Source organism: Plectropomus leopardus, chromosome 4 (genome assembly GCF_008729295.1).
Source record: "Plectropomus leopardus isolate mb chromosome 4, YSFRI_Pleo_2.0, whole genome shotgun sequence".
Classification (NCBI taxonomy): Eukaryota; Metazoa; Chordata; class Actinopteri; order Perciformes; family Serranidae; genus Plectropomus; species Plectropomus leopardus.
In genome coordinates, this window is record NC_056466.1 from 31,237,231 (window position 1) to 31,256,581 (window position 19,351).

At 41.6% G+C, this 19,351-nt stretch overlaps 1 protein-coding gene across 1 annotated transcript in view; it reads left to right on the forward strand.

The window, feature by feature from the left end:
• The window catches only part of pcdh7a (protocadherin 7a), a 56,950-nt gene that overhangs the window by 12,908 nt on the left and 24,691 nt on the right, over positions 1–19,351 (forward strand). The gene's annotated exons all lie outside the window — the stretch shown is intronic.

Genomic DNA, 19,351 nt, shown 5'->3' on the forward strand with positions numbered 1-19,351 from the left:
CAATGAACTGTCCTCACAAGACATGTTTTTGGCCAAAGCTCAAAAATGCTTATTATGAAAAAAATATATAAATATGTTTAATAGAAGAAAATTATGAAGTAATAGCATTGGAAAATTCAAAAGGTCAAAGATCAGCTTCACTGACATCATAATGTTCTGAAAAAGCACTTTTTTGGCCATTACTGGATGTCATAACTCATGGACGGAAGGAGAGACATTTGGTCAGACACTGAATTGGTGACACTGATCTTGGGTGTCAGCCTTGAAACTGTGCTGATTGTACACGTCGTCTGTGCTGCCGACGGAGGGAGATGGGTGGCAAATCTAGTTTTTGTTTGCTCTGTCCCCTCTTTATTCAAATCTATCTTAAAAAAAATCTCTGTCAGCTCTTTCTGACACTTTGTCCGCTCTCTGACTCCTGATCTCTGTCTCCTCCTCCTTCTCCGCGGCTTCATCTCTTATTCGCACATCTGCTGACATACTCTACCGCACGCCCCGTCGCTAACGTCTAAACACCATTTTATCTCCACAAAATAGCTGACAGTGTGTGCGCACACATGCATGCACGCACACTTGTGTGTCTTTGTCAGCATCCTAAGCCTGTGAGCAGTGTGACGGTACCCTGCTGTCAGAGCGTGTGTGTGCTCCATGTCAAACATCAGCCCACTGTTTAGCAAGATCTAATGCAGGGGACATGAGTCAGCCCCCTACTGTAGCTGAACAATATGCGAATGTGCATCTGTGTATACATGCATGACTGCGTGCGTAAGTGCGTGCGTGTGTGTAACACATGCTTACCGTGCGTATAAACCCCTGAAGAGTTCAGTTGGAGTAAGGACACAGAGGGAGTGGGCGAATAGTTGCCTCCGACAGCGTAATTGGTCATTTCGTGTTTCAGTTTCCCTTGTCAAGCTGTTATCTTTCTTCCATTTAGCATATATGTTTATTCCGTAAACAATATTAGTTGCACAGATAATGGATGCGCTAGCTTTGGTGTTTGCTTGAGAAGCTGCAGTTAAAAGCTGGAGTCCTGCTGACAAATAAATACTGCATAGAGACGGTCACTCACCCCTCCACCCACGCACACACGCTAATACACACACACACACACACATACACACGGGCACCATCTATCATCTTGGACACACTGACACAGCAGGGTCTCCCTAGTCCATAGCGAGTGCTCCCAAGAGTGACGTTTGAGTGACAGCTAACCCTTCTTAAAGGGGCGGCGTCTCATTTCCTTGACAGACAGCTCTACATTTATCCTCCCCGTGGTGAAAAAGTGCTGATGTGGTCATTAAAGAGGAAGGAGAGGAGCTTCTTAGGCTAATCAATTCATACATGGGCTTTCTGATCCCGCTCAACACACACACACACACACACACACACACACACACACACACACAAGAATGCACGCGCACACACACACTCCAGAGGTTAATCCATTACAGAGTCAATCCTCTTAATCTGCCGTTCCCAGGGAAGGAAAATGCTTACTGGGAGAGTTTTGTGTTCATGCTTACGTGCACTCAAAACATGCCAGCACACATATGGAGACGCGTAGACACACAAACTGACAGCGTAATGAATTATTGATCGTATGGAGTAATTAACTCCTCTGCTGCAGTTGAGTGTGCCCCCGCCCTCCGCCCCTCTCATCTAAAAAAATATCCAGCAGCTAGTAGTTTCGTACACAGCTCAGCATGTGTGTGTGTGTCTAAGACTTTGGGCGCTCGTGCATGACTGCGTTCATGTACGTGTCAGAATTTGTTAACTCGAACAGTTTGGCGACACAAGCAGGTTTGTGTTGGTGGGTGCCTGTCACTGCGCTCGAGGGACTGCTTATTTCATGACGGCATATGCATTTTATATGTGAGTGCAAGTGAGAGATAGACTTGGGGAGTAATAGGTGGCGAGTATGTGCCAAATGTAGGAACTGGGGCGCTGACAGAGTTTGGAATAGCATTAGATCAGGAGTGGGAGAGAATTATAGCAGGTTAGGAGGGGAGGAAGATGGAGTAAACGAGATGGGAAGAGGGGGAACAGAGGGAGGACTTTGAATTTCAAAGCTACTTTACTGGGTCAGTGAAAACTCCAAAAACTGTTTATCTGAAGTCAGCACATCATCAGACCAACTAGGGTGCTCCAAATAGGAGAAAAAGCAAGTAATAAAAACTGGGCGTCACGGGTGAAGAGCAAGATTGCATCAAAGAGGCAACAACATGATAAAACAGCTCAGTCAACGGTATTGGGTCTTTTTTTTTTTAAATCGAAGTTGTTCACTGCGGAAAGGGAGAGGAGAGGGAAGAGGAGGAATATCAATATCAATGGGAATGAATGAATACAAAAATGAACAGGGGAAGAGAGAGGAGAGTGTGAAAGAGTGAGTAAGAGTGTGTACTCATGAGAGCACGGCAGTAGGATGGAGAGATAGATGTTGGCAGAATGGGAAGAGCGGGGTAAAGATATGTGCATGCAGAGAGGGGCAGTAAAAGAGAAAAAGCAGCATGAGCCAAGAAAAAAAGAAGTGTGTGTGTTTTGCATTTTGATCAGGGGTGGGTATCATCTGATATTTTTTGATATTAGGGCCAGTGTCATCCCTGAGTTTTAGTATGTATAAGAACATGCTACTTTTTTTAGTAGATTATGCCTAATATAAATTAGAAGACTTTGAAAAGACTTAAAAGTCTAAAGTCTGCAAGCCTCTCACATCTAAAGACATCGTGACTTTTTACTCACACTTGAAGATGTTGCAAAGACTGGAGATCATGCAGACTCTCTATTTGCAAGACTACAACTAGATTCCTTTACAGATTATTTCCCATCCTGCTCCTATCATTATGCCAAACTCCCTTTTAAAAAATGAGACATTTTAGCAATTCTTTGGGTGACCATAAAAACATAACTCAAGATAGAAGGTGTCATATGTCAACAGTCTTCTTTGTAATTCTGCATCTATATAATCCGTGAAGACAAAATCTATTGGTGTACAAACTTTATATTTTGGATTTTGTTCCCTAATCTGGCTACCAGGCACTGTTGGTTAGCTGTGCTATTTTAATGGGAGGATTAAGTAAATGAGAGACAAACTGTTTAAAAAATGAAGATTTCTAACTACAATATGTGCTGGTTGGTGGATCAGATACACATCGAATCAAACACCAACTCGTGTTCTCTCAGCTCCCTCAGATTCTCCTCCTTTTCCACAGTACAGGAGAACAAAGAGGAAGAGACACAAAACAACCACAAGGAGACAACATAAACAGGAAAAACAGAAAAAAACAAACACAAAGAGACACAAAATGACTTTAAAGAGATATGAACAACCACAAGGAGACAAAATAAACAGGTAAAACAAACGCAAAAAGACATGACTATAAATAGAGATAAAGCCACCATAGGAAGACACAAAAAACAACCAAAAAAGAGATACAATACCATTACAAAGACACAAAACATAACCACTAAGAGACACAAACCACAACAAAGGGACTCAAAACAACCACAGGTACACAAAATGAATAAAGAACAGGAAAAAACAACCTCAAAGAGACCCAAATGACTACAAAGAGACACAGAACAACCACAAGGAGACAAACATTGACTACAAAGCAAAACAAAACAATCAAAAGAAGATGCAGAGTTACTTCAGAAAGACACAAAATTACCTTAATAAGACACAAAATAACCTCAACCTCAAAAAAACGACAAAAAGACACAGAACAACCACAAGGAGACACAAAATGATTACATTAGCAACATTAAACAACCACAGACACAAAATGACTCCAAAGCAGGCAAAACACCCAAAAGGAGACACAAAATTACCTTAATAAGACAAAATTACCTCAATAAGACCCAAACGACTACAAAATAACCCATATCAACCTCAAACAGCTGGAAGGATTACAAAGCTAAACAAAATAAACATAAAAATAAAACACAAAATAAGCTCTTAGAGACCTGAACAACTACAAAAAAACACAAAACAACAAGGAGACAAAAATGACTACAAAGCAAAACAAAACGGGCAAAGAAAGAAACAAAATTATATCAGAGACACAAAATTACCCCAATAAGGCATAAAATTAACAGACCCAAACAACTACAAAATGACAAAACAAGACACAAAATGACAACAAAGAGACACAAAACGACCACAAGGAGACACAAAACACTTCAACGCAAAACAAAACAGTCAAAAGAAGACGCCAAATTAGTTTTAAGAGACAGATAACTACCTCAGTAAGACACAAAATTACCTCAAAGAGACACAAGTTACTAAAAAACAACACAAAACAACCACAAAAACACACAAAATGATTACGAAGCAAAACAAAAAGACCAAAAGAAGACACAAAATTACCTCAAAGAGACACAAAACAACCACAACTTAGGTAAAACTCATTTGTCATTTGACAGGGCAATCAATTATTACATTTAATGTTTATTTGACAGGGAAAAATACCGTAGAGAATGCGTGACAATTATCCATTGCAATGTATCATGCATCAAAATTCATTTGTTGTCAATGAACGTTATTTTGCTTCTCTACAAAAAATGTTTTATTTTATTTAACAAAAGAAGCCAAAGTTCTCAAATGTGAAATGTCATGTAAAAATAAGAAGAAAAATAAAGTCTAAAATAAGCAAAACTGTGATTTAAAACAGGCTGTATTTGATTTTTACAAAATGAGTAAACAAGTCTGCAAGCATTTGCTACTTGACAGCTTTTGATACTGAGTGCCACAGACACATTTCAGTCTGCTGCAGAACAGTATTGAGGTTCGATACCCGGCCCTGATGCTGATGGAGAAAGTGTAAAGGAGAAGGTTGGAGTACGTGCTTATAAGGGGGGACAGGCAGGGAGGAAGGGAGGGAGACAGAGCGAGAGAGAGAGGTCTGGTTTGGGTGGCAGCCAGAGAGTGAGAGTGGACTGCTGAGATGTGGGTCATCAGGATACCCGTTGGCATCAGGACACATTAATGATCACAGCAGTCACATGGCACTGCAGTCAATATGGGCAAAGTGGCCTCGTTCTACCCTCTAACCGCTACCCCACACACACACAGACACACATAACACACACCGCACCACAAAACTGCTTTTTCCTGTCTGCTGTCCTCAATCAACCACAACAAAGGTCATAGTGGCTGTTTGATCTCAGCAGTTCTGCTTTCAGCTTTGGATAGTTTTCTGTTTTTACTGCAGCGAGTCTCAATTTTGCACTTTGCACCATCCTTTTTTTTGCTTTTTCACCTCTGCTTTGGATTCTCACCCTTTTGTTCCTTTGCCGCCGTTCTCCAGCTTCCTTTGCTATACGCGTGGTCATAAATCTAAACACCCAGCCGCTGCTACCTCTGCGTCTTCCCTGCGCCACACTGACCTCTGAGAACACACCGACTCAGCGTTTTCACTAGTGCCACTTCTTCTTTTACTGTAGTGAGCACTTTCTCTCCCTGGACCCAGCGTGTGTGTGTGTGTGTGTGTGTGTGTGTGTGTGTGTATGTGTGTGTGGGGCGGGTGAGAGTGCGGTGCCACGAAGGCTGAATCGAACCAGACACACACACACACACACGCACAAAGTCTAATCAATGCTCTGTTAACAAGGCCAAGACTGCAGCAGAAACAGGTGGGTTGACGGCGCAGTTTTTTTTGTGCATTGCACACTTTCACAACGCTTTGTGAAGGTCAGCGTCAGGCTCTCATGACACGGGATGTCACAGCGTTTTCGACACCGCAAGGACAAGCTACAGAGATGACTTTGCGGCGACTCATCTGGCCATTTTCGTCCATCTAATTGGACTGTATGGACGGGCGCTGGCGGAGAGATTAGGTCTACTGGATTATAAAATTGAAAAGCAGCTTTTCATTTCAACGAAATCCCTCCAGGATTAAATATGATGAGCGTCTGTCATAGACTCGCAGTCACCGCTCCACGCAGTCGGGCTTGCCACATGATCGCATCCACTCACACACCTCCTGTGATCACATGCGGCGTGCATTAGGGTCACAGGGGTGAAGGCACTGTCAAGCAGAAACAAAACAGAAACACACACGCCAAACTCACCCCTCCCTTCCGTTCTCGGTTACACGCACACACTGTAATCGACCCGTGACCCCTGTCATGATGATACCAACGCACTGATGTATTTATTAAAAGCCACTGCGAGTTCAGGTCACGCTGCCGACCATATGCTCGCAGGGTAAGTAGGTGGGGAGGTGAGGAGGTGGGGGTAAGCGAGAGGTGAGAAGGACGAGGTAACCAAAGCGGGGATCACCCGATGAGCCAGACTGAAAACTGATCTACTGACCTGGAGACAAAGGAGGAGGGGAGGGGGGCACGGAGGAGGTGAGAGTCAGTGGGCATCAGGGAGGGAACATGAGACTGAGAGAGAGTGAGAGAGAGGTGGAGATGATGAGAGGAGATGGAGAAAAGTTCAAACATTAGGGGAAAATGGAGACAGATGTGTGTTTGTGTTAGCTGCTCGGATGTGGAAGTGGAACACATGCTTACCCTGTAAATATTGATTTTCCACTTGACCAGGATTGTATGGATGCCTAAAAATATCCTGTGTTTAAAGGTGCAGAACAGTTCCATCAACAAATCATCAAACATTGGTGCTTTTTAGCTCTAGTCTTTTTGTGTTAAAGATATACTATACAGGAATTGCATACTACTGCTTTTTAACAGTATCACCAGCTAAAGTGGAAGCCAACCCCATATTCACTTTTTTTTGGAACAAGCTTTGTACACTGGGCATTTCGCCTCACTATATTGTAGTATTTTTGCCTGCGAGTCAGGGATAGCCATGGCTTCAGGCATTATGTTTTTGGGTTATCCTTTCATTCATCCCATTTTTATAAACGCATTATCCCAAGAATGTCCTGAAGGAGTTTCTTCACATTTGGCACAAGCGTCCGCTTAGACTCAGTGATGTTCTGGTTAGAATGTGGTGGTCAAAGGTCAAGGTCAATGTGACCCTGCGTCAATCTCATTTTCATGAATGCAAAATCTCAAAAAGACCTTTAGGGTATTTAGTCAAATTTAGCACAAATGTCCACTTGCACTAAATGATGTTCTGGTCAGAACTTAATGGCCGAAGGTCAAGGTCACTGTGACACTGTGTCTGTCTCAATTGCATAAATGTGATATCTCAAGAAGGCTGTTAGGGAATTTCCTCAAATTTGGCACAAATGTCCACTTGGACTCAGTGATGAACTCATTTGAATTTTAGGAACAAAGGTTAGGGTTACTGTGACCTTGCGCCCATCTCAATCTTGTGAATGTGATATCTCAAGAACGCCTTGAGGGAATTTCTTCAAATATGGCACAAATGTCCACACATAAACTGATTGGAATTGGGTGGTCAAAGGTCAAGGTCACTGTAACCTCACCAAACATGTCTTTTTGCCATTCATTTGCTAATGATGATGGAATTTCAGACCATTCTCTAGTAGGCTCAAGGTTAGATTCTAGCCTGCGCGCTGTATCTGTAATATTCCTAAGTTCCTCTTGGATGTGTTCTACTTACAGTCTGGCATCTGGTTGCTACCTTTTTATAAAATCCCGACCCTTACCTTTGAGCTGTGCCCAGGAACATCCCTAACACAGCAAAATAAACAGAAAATGAGAAATACAGGCAGAGGGCAGAGCGTCTGCAGATGAATACACTGCCACACACTTCTAGTGGGTCAGAAGTGATGACTTGGAGGGATTTCTTTTGTGTGAGTCTCGTGTATTTTTTGTAATTTTTTTTGGACAATCCTGCAATGGATACCTTTAAACTTTTAAGCCAAGAATATTATATAATTTTGACAGATTGTTAATTGGACAGTTTTATGACCTGTTGTCCTGCAGCTTGATGAGGTCATACTGAAGCTGACCACAAGTCATGTTGCACTTTGTTGCAACTTGACTTGCAGATTGTTTTCATCCTTTCTACTTGTCACAAATATCTCTTAAATAGTTTTGATTAAAATTTACTAAGTTCTTAATTATTCGCAGATGAGAAAAAATGCATTCATGTTACCATGGTTACCAAATAATCTTTGATAACTGTGTGGGAGAGGGATCATTCCTCATTTGGTAGGATCAGCAGACAAATAAATCTTGTAAATCTGTTCAGATAAGCTTTTTAATATTTATTTAACTGTCACAAACTATCCTCAGCAAAAGAATCTGTGAATTAATTGCGTTTCATTATGGTTTAATTCATAGCTGCACAGTTGTTTGTTCTGCACCAAATGGCGTAGTTGATAAGGATTGTCACGATTTAGATTCTAAATCAAAGATCAGTTGAAACGAGCTTTCGTTTTCAGTGATTAAAATCAAAAGACAACACAGTGTAGCTCAGCCTGCAACTACATTTTCTCAGACAACACAGCCACTCCTCTCTGCGGGGTCGCAACATTTTGTCTTCCCCATTGTGTTGTGTAAACAACAGTTTTTTTTGGTTTGTTTTGTTTTGTTTTAGTGTTCCGTCTTTTTTTTCTCTCTTTCCATTCAGAAAGTGTTGTCTGACTCCCGTCTGCCTAATCCCATTTGAACGAAGCATTAGACAAAAGAAAAGACAAATCTTGATTAAAGGTCACATCTCAAAGTCTTTCTCAGCAGGTTAACTTTGCTCACTTGGAGACTGATCAGTTTTGATCATGTGATCTATGTGAAGAACTTGTGTAGATTACAGGATATTGTAATTCATTCACTTCATCACAAGATTTCATTTGAACTTCACCAAATAGATGTGAAAGTCCCTCACCCGGTACACCGGACATGTTTTAGCCACATCTTGAAACAACCTTTTTTACTTTCTGTTTTCTTTGAACTTATGTGTGAACAACACTGATTGTTTATTGGACTTTTTAAAATCTTTCCGACTGCACAGAAGCACTGCAGCCGAGTGCAGATTGTGACGAAGGACTGCAGCTACTGTTGCTCTGCTGACATGCTGCATCCACAGTGCAGCCAGAGTAGAAAAAAAAGGCATGAGTTCAGGTGTTGTCAAAATTTTATTTTGCTCACCCTCACGATAAAGGTTTTAGTTCATAATTGCATTCAGATAGAGGTAAGGGGATGCATGTAGCGGTGAGGACTGAGGTTAGTTCTAGGAGTCGTGGAATGAAAGTCGGTGCGAAATCAGAAATGTATTAAATCAAAGATATGTGTGAGTGTGTTTCTATGTGTGTGAGCTCAGGACAAAGACGGAGAGACAAAGCGAGGGGGAGAATGAGAGGGAGTGAGATTGCGGTAGGCAGAGGGAGAGAAATTGTCTGTTTCCTCACACATCAAGGTCACCCAAAGCTGGAATGTGATTGGAAGTCCCCTGTCTGTCTTGGCTGTTTACCACACAAGATAATACAGACGGGCTGTTCAGCTGATAATGTTACTGTGTTAACAACTCCTCCCTTCAGCTTTTGTTTCAAGCTCTCTGTGAAATGGCAGGAATGTGGGAATGTCATTCCGACACGCGTGCGCACAGCACGCAGATAAACCAAGGCAGGGGACGCGCACAGCAGACTCTGTCAGACGTGTGATTTTAACACACACAGACGTGCCCAGTGAAACATGCTCTTGTGTGTACATGATAGCACATAATTACACACCCTCCCAGATCCTTATGCATATACACTTTTCACCGCCAGCAGACGAACTCTGATAAGAATATGATGACACAGGAGCAGAGAGGAAAGTTTTCCGGCTCTTACATCAGTTTCTTCTTCCATTCCCTCTGGATCAAAATCACATGCACGCCAAGCCCGGGCACACTCCGTCTCCTACAATCACACACATCCGTAGAGGCTTGCAAACACACACTCTCTTAACTCCGTGACACACACACTCTAACACACACAAAGACCTACATAGCAAGCCCCTCGCTGAGATGCTTCCTTTTATTTGCTTCTTGAAGACTCTGCTCTGTATTGAACAGCTCTGCATTCAGCTCATCTGCCTTCCAGCATTACCTTAATGGCTGTCTGTGGGTTGAGCAATTTTACCCAATATTGCTAAACAAAAGCTCTCTTTCTCGCACTAGACAGGGATTCAAGACAGCTTAGTAGCCCTGTGACTGGCTTTATCCACCTACACAAAAGAATCTTCAGTGCATTAAGTGGTATTGAGCCGGGTTGAATTAAATTGACTTGAATGGATTTTTGAATTGAACTGAATTGGACTCAGCCCAACTCGGCTCAATTGAATAATTCAAATTGTGGGGAATCGAGTCGGATTGAGTCGACTCAAATTGAATCAAACTGAAGTGAAGTGAAGTGGTTTACCTTGCTAGCGAATGCAGGTTGCAGGTATCGGCACAGAGGGTAGATTCATCTAGCTGAAAACAAAGTTTTGTACTATTTTAGTTTCATTTGCTTGTACATTTAAGTTTGTTGCTCTAAACTCTGTTACAAAAAGTTAACATTCCAGTCTGTGCCTTCAGGCTTCATTTTTTAAAGTATGAGCAATTAGGTCTCTGTCTGTAAACTTCAAATTTTGTGCAACAGCTTCAATGACTTCTAATCATACAAGCTTTCTGATTAAAAAAAAAAAAAAGAATAACACAAATGCTCTGTCCTCCTCTAAAGGGCTCTGCCTGCCTGGACTGAACTGGGTCATACAACATCTTGTCCAACCATGTCTCAATACCAAGTATTTTATACTTTACCTTGCTGTTTCACACTGTCTCTGAGATCCATCTCCAAAAACTCGCCTTAAATGAAAATGAAAATGAATCAGAAAAATGAGGAAAAGTGCATCCACCTTTGGAAAGTCTCTCTTGTAGGGCATTTATAATGTACAACAAAAAGTGATACACATAGCAGAGTGAAGTCAAGTCAAAGTTTATTTGTAGAGCACATTTAAAACAACTGCAGTTGACCAAAGTGCTCAAGAGTCATAAAATACAAAACAGATAAATACAGAAGCAAACAGCAACGGGGACATAGGAGAGAATAAACATAATAGAGCAATTTGCAGCACAACAAAGGATGAGGCACAACAAAAGATTAAATCAATTTGAAGTTGTAATGCTTGAATCTCTCATATGCCAATAATAAGAGGTGGGTCCTCAGCAGGGACTTAAAGGTTTGTATTGTTGGAGCCGTTTTTATTTGCTGTTCCAGAGTTTAGGGGCAGCCACTGCAAAGGCTCACATGCTGCTGGATTTGTGCCTACATCTTGGAACATCCATGAGCATCTCAGGACTAAAAGAATTTAGTTTAACAAAGAAGTTTAAACTAGAGGTCTTCATGGGTCCAAAATGATGGCCCTTAACCCGAATAAATCTAGGAAATCCAATTGGACCAGATGATTTAAATATATGTATAACTTGACCTATTGTACTTGAGACGTAACAGACCTGACCCAGTACATTTTCCAAGGCAAGAGTCCACTTTATGGACTGAACAAACCCGGTCATTAAAATTGCTACCAAAAATTTACAAATATAAATGTTTAAACTTTTGTGAATATGGATGTGCTACAAAAGCTTAGATCAGGCATATCCAAACTTTTTTTGAATGGGGGCCAGAATAGGTATTGTGAAAATATATGGGGGCCAGCTGCTTCTCGCAATGTGTGGGCTGTTTAACCCTCACGGCCTGCTTTAATATTACACACACTCGCATCGCTCTGCACACAAAATCAAGCTTTAAAAAATATTATTAATTAATATTTTTTCACTTTAATTGAGTAAATTTTTTCATCAGTCCTAATCCGTAATATGAAATATTCATAAATTATTCAAATTTTAACTCTGAAAAAATTTTGTCATGATGCTACAATGTTTTTAGATGAAAAAAAATATATATATATATTTTTTTTCTTATTTATTTATTTATTTATTTATTTTGTTTTTTTGGGGGGGACATGTCACCTAGTGGAAATAGCATAGTATTCTTGTACATGCCAAAATGATGTCATAAATTGGAAAATAGTAAAAATGACAAATTCTAAGGGAAAGGCCCAGAATGACACCCACAAATAATACAATGTGTGTTTTTATGCCATGTTTTAGGCCATATTTTCTACCTAGCATACTAATTTCACGCAGTGGGCTTGATTTTCAGGTAGTCTGTTTTGAAAGTTATAAAACAACAATCCAACAAGACCTACATTTGACAGGAAGCATATGGAGGCCTAAATTACCACCACCAAGAAGGCTTTGTTTTTGTTTGTTTATCAGCAGGATTACGGAAAAAGCCGTGGCCTGATTTTCATGTAACTTGGTGGAAGGATATAGCATGGGCCAAGGATGAACTCAATACATTTTAGAGTCAATCTGAATCATGGGGTGGATACACAAATTATTTTTAACATTGTGAGAAAAGACATTTGGCCTTGGCAGAGGTCTGCCATCTCCAAACGCACTCCTCTTTGTTATTGGGTTCAGAATGAAGTTTTCAAAAATCAGAATGAAGTTTTCAAAAAAATCATACAGAAGTCTCAATAGTTGGTTATATATTCCGATGTGTTTGCTTTTTCTCCCCTCAGAAGCAGTTTGAATCATGGGGTGGTTAGTAATCAGTCAACCTGGTCAGAGATGTTCACATAAATAGATAATAAGAGAAGCTGCTGCAGAACTTTTAGACCCAGCAGGACGATCAAAATGATTGTTCTGCTGCTCCATCTGAAACCATAGTACTCTCTGTGCTCCAAGACTTTGGTGCAATTAATAACAGAACGGTACATACCAGTATATCCCAATAGCGCTCCTAATGAGCAGTCCTGCTTCAAAAATGTAAGATTCTGCTGCAAAATTCATGGCAGTAGAAGCTTTAATTTTGTCAGCCCACCACAAACAAATGTATGTGTGGGAAACCTTGCAGGTTAAAAAAGGGGGATACGTTTTTGTCATTTAGCTAACAAGGGGGATGGCACCCCCCCCTAAATTTCCGACTGCCACCTAATAAACCTGTCAGAAGTCTGCAGACACCTGCACATAATTTCGACCAGAAGTTTTAAAATGAAGCTTGCAGCCATGGAACTGAATGCACAATTTTTCAAGAGATTATACAGACAGGAACCCAATGTTCAGACTGAAAAAAATTAAACCCACAGGCACATGCAGATCTAAATGTACAAACTTTCTAAACAGAGTTTGCAGGTACAAAGCTAAACATACAAACTTGAGAAACTAAGATGATAAGAAAAGTACTCTATTATCTGGCTATCTATTTTCATGCACACCATAATGAATGATTGAATATTCCATAGATTAGCCACCTGCACTGTCTGCCTCTGAACCCCTTGCTCTGTAACTCATCCAATAAAAAAGTGCCTCCTTCCAACCCTCCACCCCTCCCCAAATACACACACACACACACACGCACACACCCACATCCTCCTCCGTCTGTCTTCCCTCTGATTGATCTCTCTGTTCTCCCTAAGTGGTTTCATCTCTTTTCATCACTCTCCATCTGGATCCATCTTTTCAAAACCTGTTTTTCTAATGGTTCCAAACTTTTTTTTTAATAACACTTAATAGTTTCTTTAAATTTTACAAATGGCTCTTAACAACCCTCTCCATTTTCCACTCCCCCTGCCTCCCTCTGTTTCACACCGTAGTTAAAGTCAGCTTTAATCTTTGCTTTTCATTTTTTCCGATTGGATACAATTAAGCATGCTACCAAGAATTGAGCCTAAGGTGTGAATATCCGCGCTGTGCAATATGGTTTATGCATTTTTGCTACTGGCGAATCGGAGCACATTTCTCGCCGGATATCAGCTTATTAGATCTTGCGTTGAGTGTGAAAGACTGGCCCTACTAGTGCTGTAGTCCAAAGCCAATGTTTTTGCCCCAGGCGTGGTGTAGCCATCTGTTTTAGAATTGTTGGTGGAAGATAGATAAATCGGAAGATCAAGATGGAGATAGAGGACGGGGGAGAGGGAGGAGACATAAAAATGAGTGGAGGAGGAGAAGAGAAATTCCTGGTCTGAGCCGATGGCTTAGAAAATAAAGGGGACAGTGGGGGTTTGGGTTATGAGAGCTGGGCAGGGAGATGAGGAGGCAACTGAGAGAGAAGACGACACTTCAGTGAGTGGTCGGGCGGAGATGTGAAGCTACAAGATGAGAATGTGTTCTTAGGTATCGCCTAGGGGTGGAGAGCCAATGGAGAGAATGGAGAAGGAGGAGATGGAAAAAAGATAGAAATGAGGTATATGGGTCTGGGGTTAGAAGAAGACAGGAGAGGGGAGGAGTAGAGGGGGAGCTCCACTGTGCGAATAAAGCCAGCTCAGACTCTTCGGGCTATTTGTGTGTGTGTGTGTGTGTGTGTGTGTGTGTGTGTGTAAGTGTGTGTGAGAGCTTTCTACCTGCCCTATCGAAGAAGTTACATAAATCTGAGTGGGCTGGCCTTTGCCGGCAGCGATGCCCCATATTATACCAATGTATGTGTGTATGTGAGTGTGTGTTTTTGATCCTTGTTCAGCCCCACTTGCCTGCTCATGTCAGAAATAGACCAGATAAGAGACGCTCACCTTTACATGCACATGCACACGCAGACAGGTAAAGCCGAACTACAAGAACTAGCCGGTCAAGCCGCCGGGAGAAATCCCCCTGGTGCCTTCAAACACAGGCATTAAAATAGTTTGACCCGTTTGACACACACGTACTCACACAGACTGCATAATCACACGTCCACACAGCACTGCTTTTAAGTCTCTCCCGTGGCCACTGCCAATGAATAACTTCAACTGTCGCCATCATCCGTAATATGTAAGAAAACATTTTTTTTTCTACATTCAGACCCAAACATAAACAAAGGCAACTTTGATGAATTAAACCGCACTCCAAATCGATGGCTTGCTCCTATTACAGCGCTGTAATTGCACTGCATTACAGTAAAGCTGATTCTTAATGGGTCAACGCTGCACAGGTACAAGTCAGACATACATTATTTAAGCGGCGCTGTTCTCCTGTTTCACAAATACAGAGAAATTATGAAGATGGCAACTAACAGTGCTTGGGCAAAAAGGGAAATGAGAGCAACAAAAGCAAAACAACACACTCATTGAATGTTAACGCACAGACAAACTTAAACACAAGCTCACACACAGGGGAAAAAAATTTAATCAAAGTCATGCAAATCTGTCTGCCAATTAGAGGCCCAAACAGGTTTCCATGGGGATGAAATGGCAAACTCTAATTGGCTGGATAAAAGAATGCTCACATCTGAGCCGACAACCTGAGAAGGCTTGGAAAATATACACATGCATACATACAAACAAACGCAGTGTAAGTGGGGATCACCAGCAATTTATGCATGGTTGGGGGAGTCACACACAGCAGCGGCGGTAAGATGAGAAGCAAGGATAGAGTGTGTCGACACAGATATGGCGTATTGTCAGGTGCAGGCACACACTCTCAGTGACCGGTCAGTTGCTTTTAAAAGCGTGAATAAAGCTTTGGTCGCGGTGTCGTGTTAACATGAAAGCTTTCACGGCTGTTAAAAAGAGCAGGCTTTGATTAGAATTAGATGTGTGAGAGTGTTTCTTAATGCCGGCCCTCGCTGACGACGGGCCTTTTAAATCCAGCAGAGCCATCGCAGGGAGCCTTCCATCAAAAAATATGTTGAATCGACGGTTTCACCTCAACATGCTCTCCATGGGTGTTTCCCCCCCCCCCCCCCCGCTTTTCAGAATTTTCTAAAAGGCAGGAGTCAAGCGTGCTGCTTGGCCACATTTTAAGTGGATCTCAACCACAAAGCAGCAGCCGCTGCAGCACCAGCAGTGGAGTTTCAAGGGTGATCAAACGTTGAATTCAAAATTATTGACTAAACTACTAATTGAATATCAAAGACACTGGTGTTATTTTCATGTGCGTGTTGAGTCGCTGCTGCCGAAAATGGCTCTGTGTGACTTTTACAAAGCGGTGTTACTCTCACATGGCATGATCATTACGAATGGTTTAATAATTCATTCCCTACTCCCATATGGGGCTTTATGTAGAATATGTGTCTGAGATCTGGATTGTTAGGAATTCAGTTTACACACAGCACGTTCTAACTTGCGTAGACATTAGCTTGTGCACTTACGTCTACAAAGTGCTCTATTTAAAGACTGAGCTTTTTGCAAAGAGTTAAATTATGCAAATATTACATACACAAGAGGCGGTCCCATAAAAAAAAAAAAACGTATATCTTGGTGATTTTTCAGTTTTCAGATAAAGTGGAGGATTAAGAGTTGACAGCTTTATAGAGACATTGTTTAGAGTTATTAGAAACATTAGTTTAGAGCTGAAATGATTATTCAACATATCAAGCATTTGCTCAACAGAAACTTTATGTTAATAACCATTTAACTGTTTGTCATTTTATGTCCGTAAGGAAGTAAGTACCAAAAATTTACAGGTTGTAAATATTGAAATACGATCCAAAATTAGGGAGAAATTAACAGCATCTGCAACAAAGACTGGATGTTTCAGTGACATTAGCATGTACCTATATATAGCAGTGTACATGCAGCCAGGGGAATGACTGTAACAGAAAATCGCAGCACTTTCTACCATGAAATATCATCCATAAAAGATGCCAAACTAAAAACTTTAGATTTTAGTAAGATTACAATATAAAATTGGGGAGAAATTAACAATTTAGGCAACCAAGATTGCTCATTTCCCTGACAAAAGCATGTAGCTGCATGTGGCAATGTCTTTGCAGCCAGGCAATGACTGTAATGAAGTATAGGTGTATGTTCTACCATGAAAAATTAAGAAGTAAAGCTCCTAAACCAAAATCTTCACAACTGGACATGTTCCACTGAGAATATGATCTGAATTTGGGGAGAAATTAACAACATTGCCAATGAAGATTACATGTTTCCCTGAAACTTGGATGTAGCTGCATGCAGCAGTGTACTTGCTGCTAGTGAATAACTGTAACAGGCACTTAATGCACTATAACGTTACCAATGAAAAACAAAATCTTCACAGCTGTGTGTTTCATGAGAAATATGATCAAATTTTTGGGAGAAATCACCAACACCAGCAACCGAGATGGCATGTTTCCCTGACACTAGCATGTAGCTCCATGTAGCAGCGTAGGTACTTACAAACCCAACAAGACTGTAACGGGGTCAAGCTGTACTTTTTACTCTGAAAAATCCTCAATTAAATCCTCTAACCGAAAACACTGGTGGACATGTCCCAGCAGAAATATGATCCAAAATTAGGGAGAAACTAAAGTTGCCAATCAAGGTTATGCTGATGATAGCATATAGCTACATGTAGCAGTGAATGTCATGTAAACACTTGCAGCAGTGTACCTGGAGCAGTCAACCATCCAAAGAAATCCATCAGGAGCTGACAGCAGTTTGTCTTGAAAGTAGAAAAAAATATTGGAAACAGTATTCAGAACTGTATGAAGCCTGAGGCTATTGACGTTTACATATGTTTACCTCATTATTTAAAACTTTTACCACGTTTAAAATGAACATTTAACTTTGTAACAATAACCATATGACAGAAAATAAGGAAAAGCATAAAAAGTCTCCTTTAAAGCCTTATATCCCCAAATGACCCCCTGCTAGTAGGCGAGGTAAACATACAGTATATTAATATACTGTTAGAGAATATACATTGACTCATTATGCGTAGGTAATTAGTGCAGAGTATACCTGTAGTTTTAGTATGCAGCAAACATGTTTTCAGCTGCAGCGTAACTACTTTACTGCAGTAGCTGTGGAATAATTTGCATTTTTAAACATTCTTTTTTTTAATGCCAGGAGTCGCATAATCATCAGGCTGACTCCTCAGCAAAGGCTCGGCTCTGTGAAACTCTGCTGGATATGACTTCACTGAAGTCGTTTCTTAACCCTAATGCTGAACCATAATTTTCAAAGGCGGCTGCAAATATGGAGCCAATGTACGTATACGCTTGAAGTGTGGTGTGAGGTTATCGATGAGAACGGGTCGGATTCTCCCCTGCTTTCTCATTAACTCTCCTCCTTCCCTCTTCCTTCCGCTCAATGGCCCGACGCTGCACTCGGTCTCTGGTGTATCGAACAGCACAAACACACAATCACGCTCACACACACACACACACACACACATATGCACACTCACATGCAAGAAGTCTGTTTGCATACCAAAAGCATACTTCATAGCTCAAAGAAAATGAAAGCTGTATTAATTATACAGTCCGTGCTTGCACACACACACACACACACAGAAAAAGAGAGAGAGTGAGTGAGGGAGCAGTTGTTTTATGTTTTTCCTCTGCGTCAAAGGAGACAGAGTGTGAGAATGATTGAGTCTCTCTGCGTCAGGGAGAGAGGGAATGAGAAATAGCGCAGAGGGAGAGAAAGAGTGCACTGTCTTGCCTCTTTAATGTGTGTGTGTGTGTGTGTGTAGTGTGTGTGTGTGCGTGCGTGCGTGCATGCCGTCTACCCAGCATAACGCCCCCTCTGTGTCCCCGAGTCACTCTCTGTCACTCACACACACTGAGACTATTGTCAAGACATTGGGCGAGGCGCCCCAAGACATTTCTGTGGCACTGTGTCTGTCACGGGGGTGATAGGGCTGGGATGGGGTTCACACACACACACGCACACACAGATATCCAATTCTCATACACAGATATGCCGTATTACCATTTTAGGTCATGTAGGTGGCTGAGTTAATGCGGTCTCCTCCAGGAGTGCGGAGTGTGTGAGCGTACTTTATGGCTTATACGTGCACTTGTGTGTTTGTGTGCGTAGTGCAATAAGGCCTGTGTGCTGTTTGTTTGTGTCTGACAGCACATTAGGCAAAGCTATCTTTAACCTTGTCAAATGACTGACACTGATTCTAAACTGACAGGATGGATTTCAGTTTGCCGTGGCGTTCCACCGTGTCAGCCTCTGTCAGCTCAGCCCCGTCCGCCCATTTTACAAAAGACAGGAGCGCCACAAAGGAGAGAGAGAGAGAGAGAGAGAAAGAGAAGAAGAAAACGAGAGCGATACAAAGCAAGCCGGGGTCAGATAAGATAAACAAAATTGTTTGGAAAGTGGAGGAGAACGAGCCATTTTAGTGGCGATAAAAAAAGGAAAAAAAATAACAGTGTCCAGGATGCGGAGAAAGAGAGAAAATATGGGGGAGGAAACGGAGGTTGAGGTGGAGGTGGAGAGGGGATGGGGGAGTGGAGGGATAGAGACCTTGCGCTTGTATCCGGATGTCTCCGAGGTCCTTTATTGACTCTGTCTATTGTTCACAGCAGCACTCCTAATCACTCTCAACAGGGAGGTTGTGTTTTTGTGTGTGTGTGTGTGTGTGTGTGTGTGAGTTTGCGCCTGTCCGCCAGCCTTGTGTGTGTAAGAACTACGCATCTTTAGCCTCATCCTCACTTTTACTCTTTCATACACTGGCCCCCACAGTGAA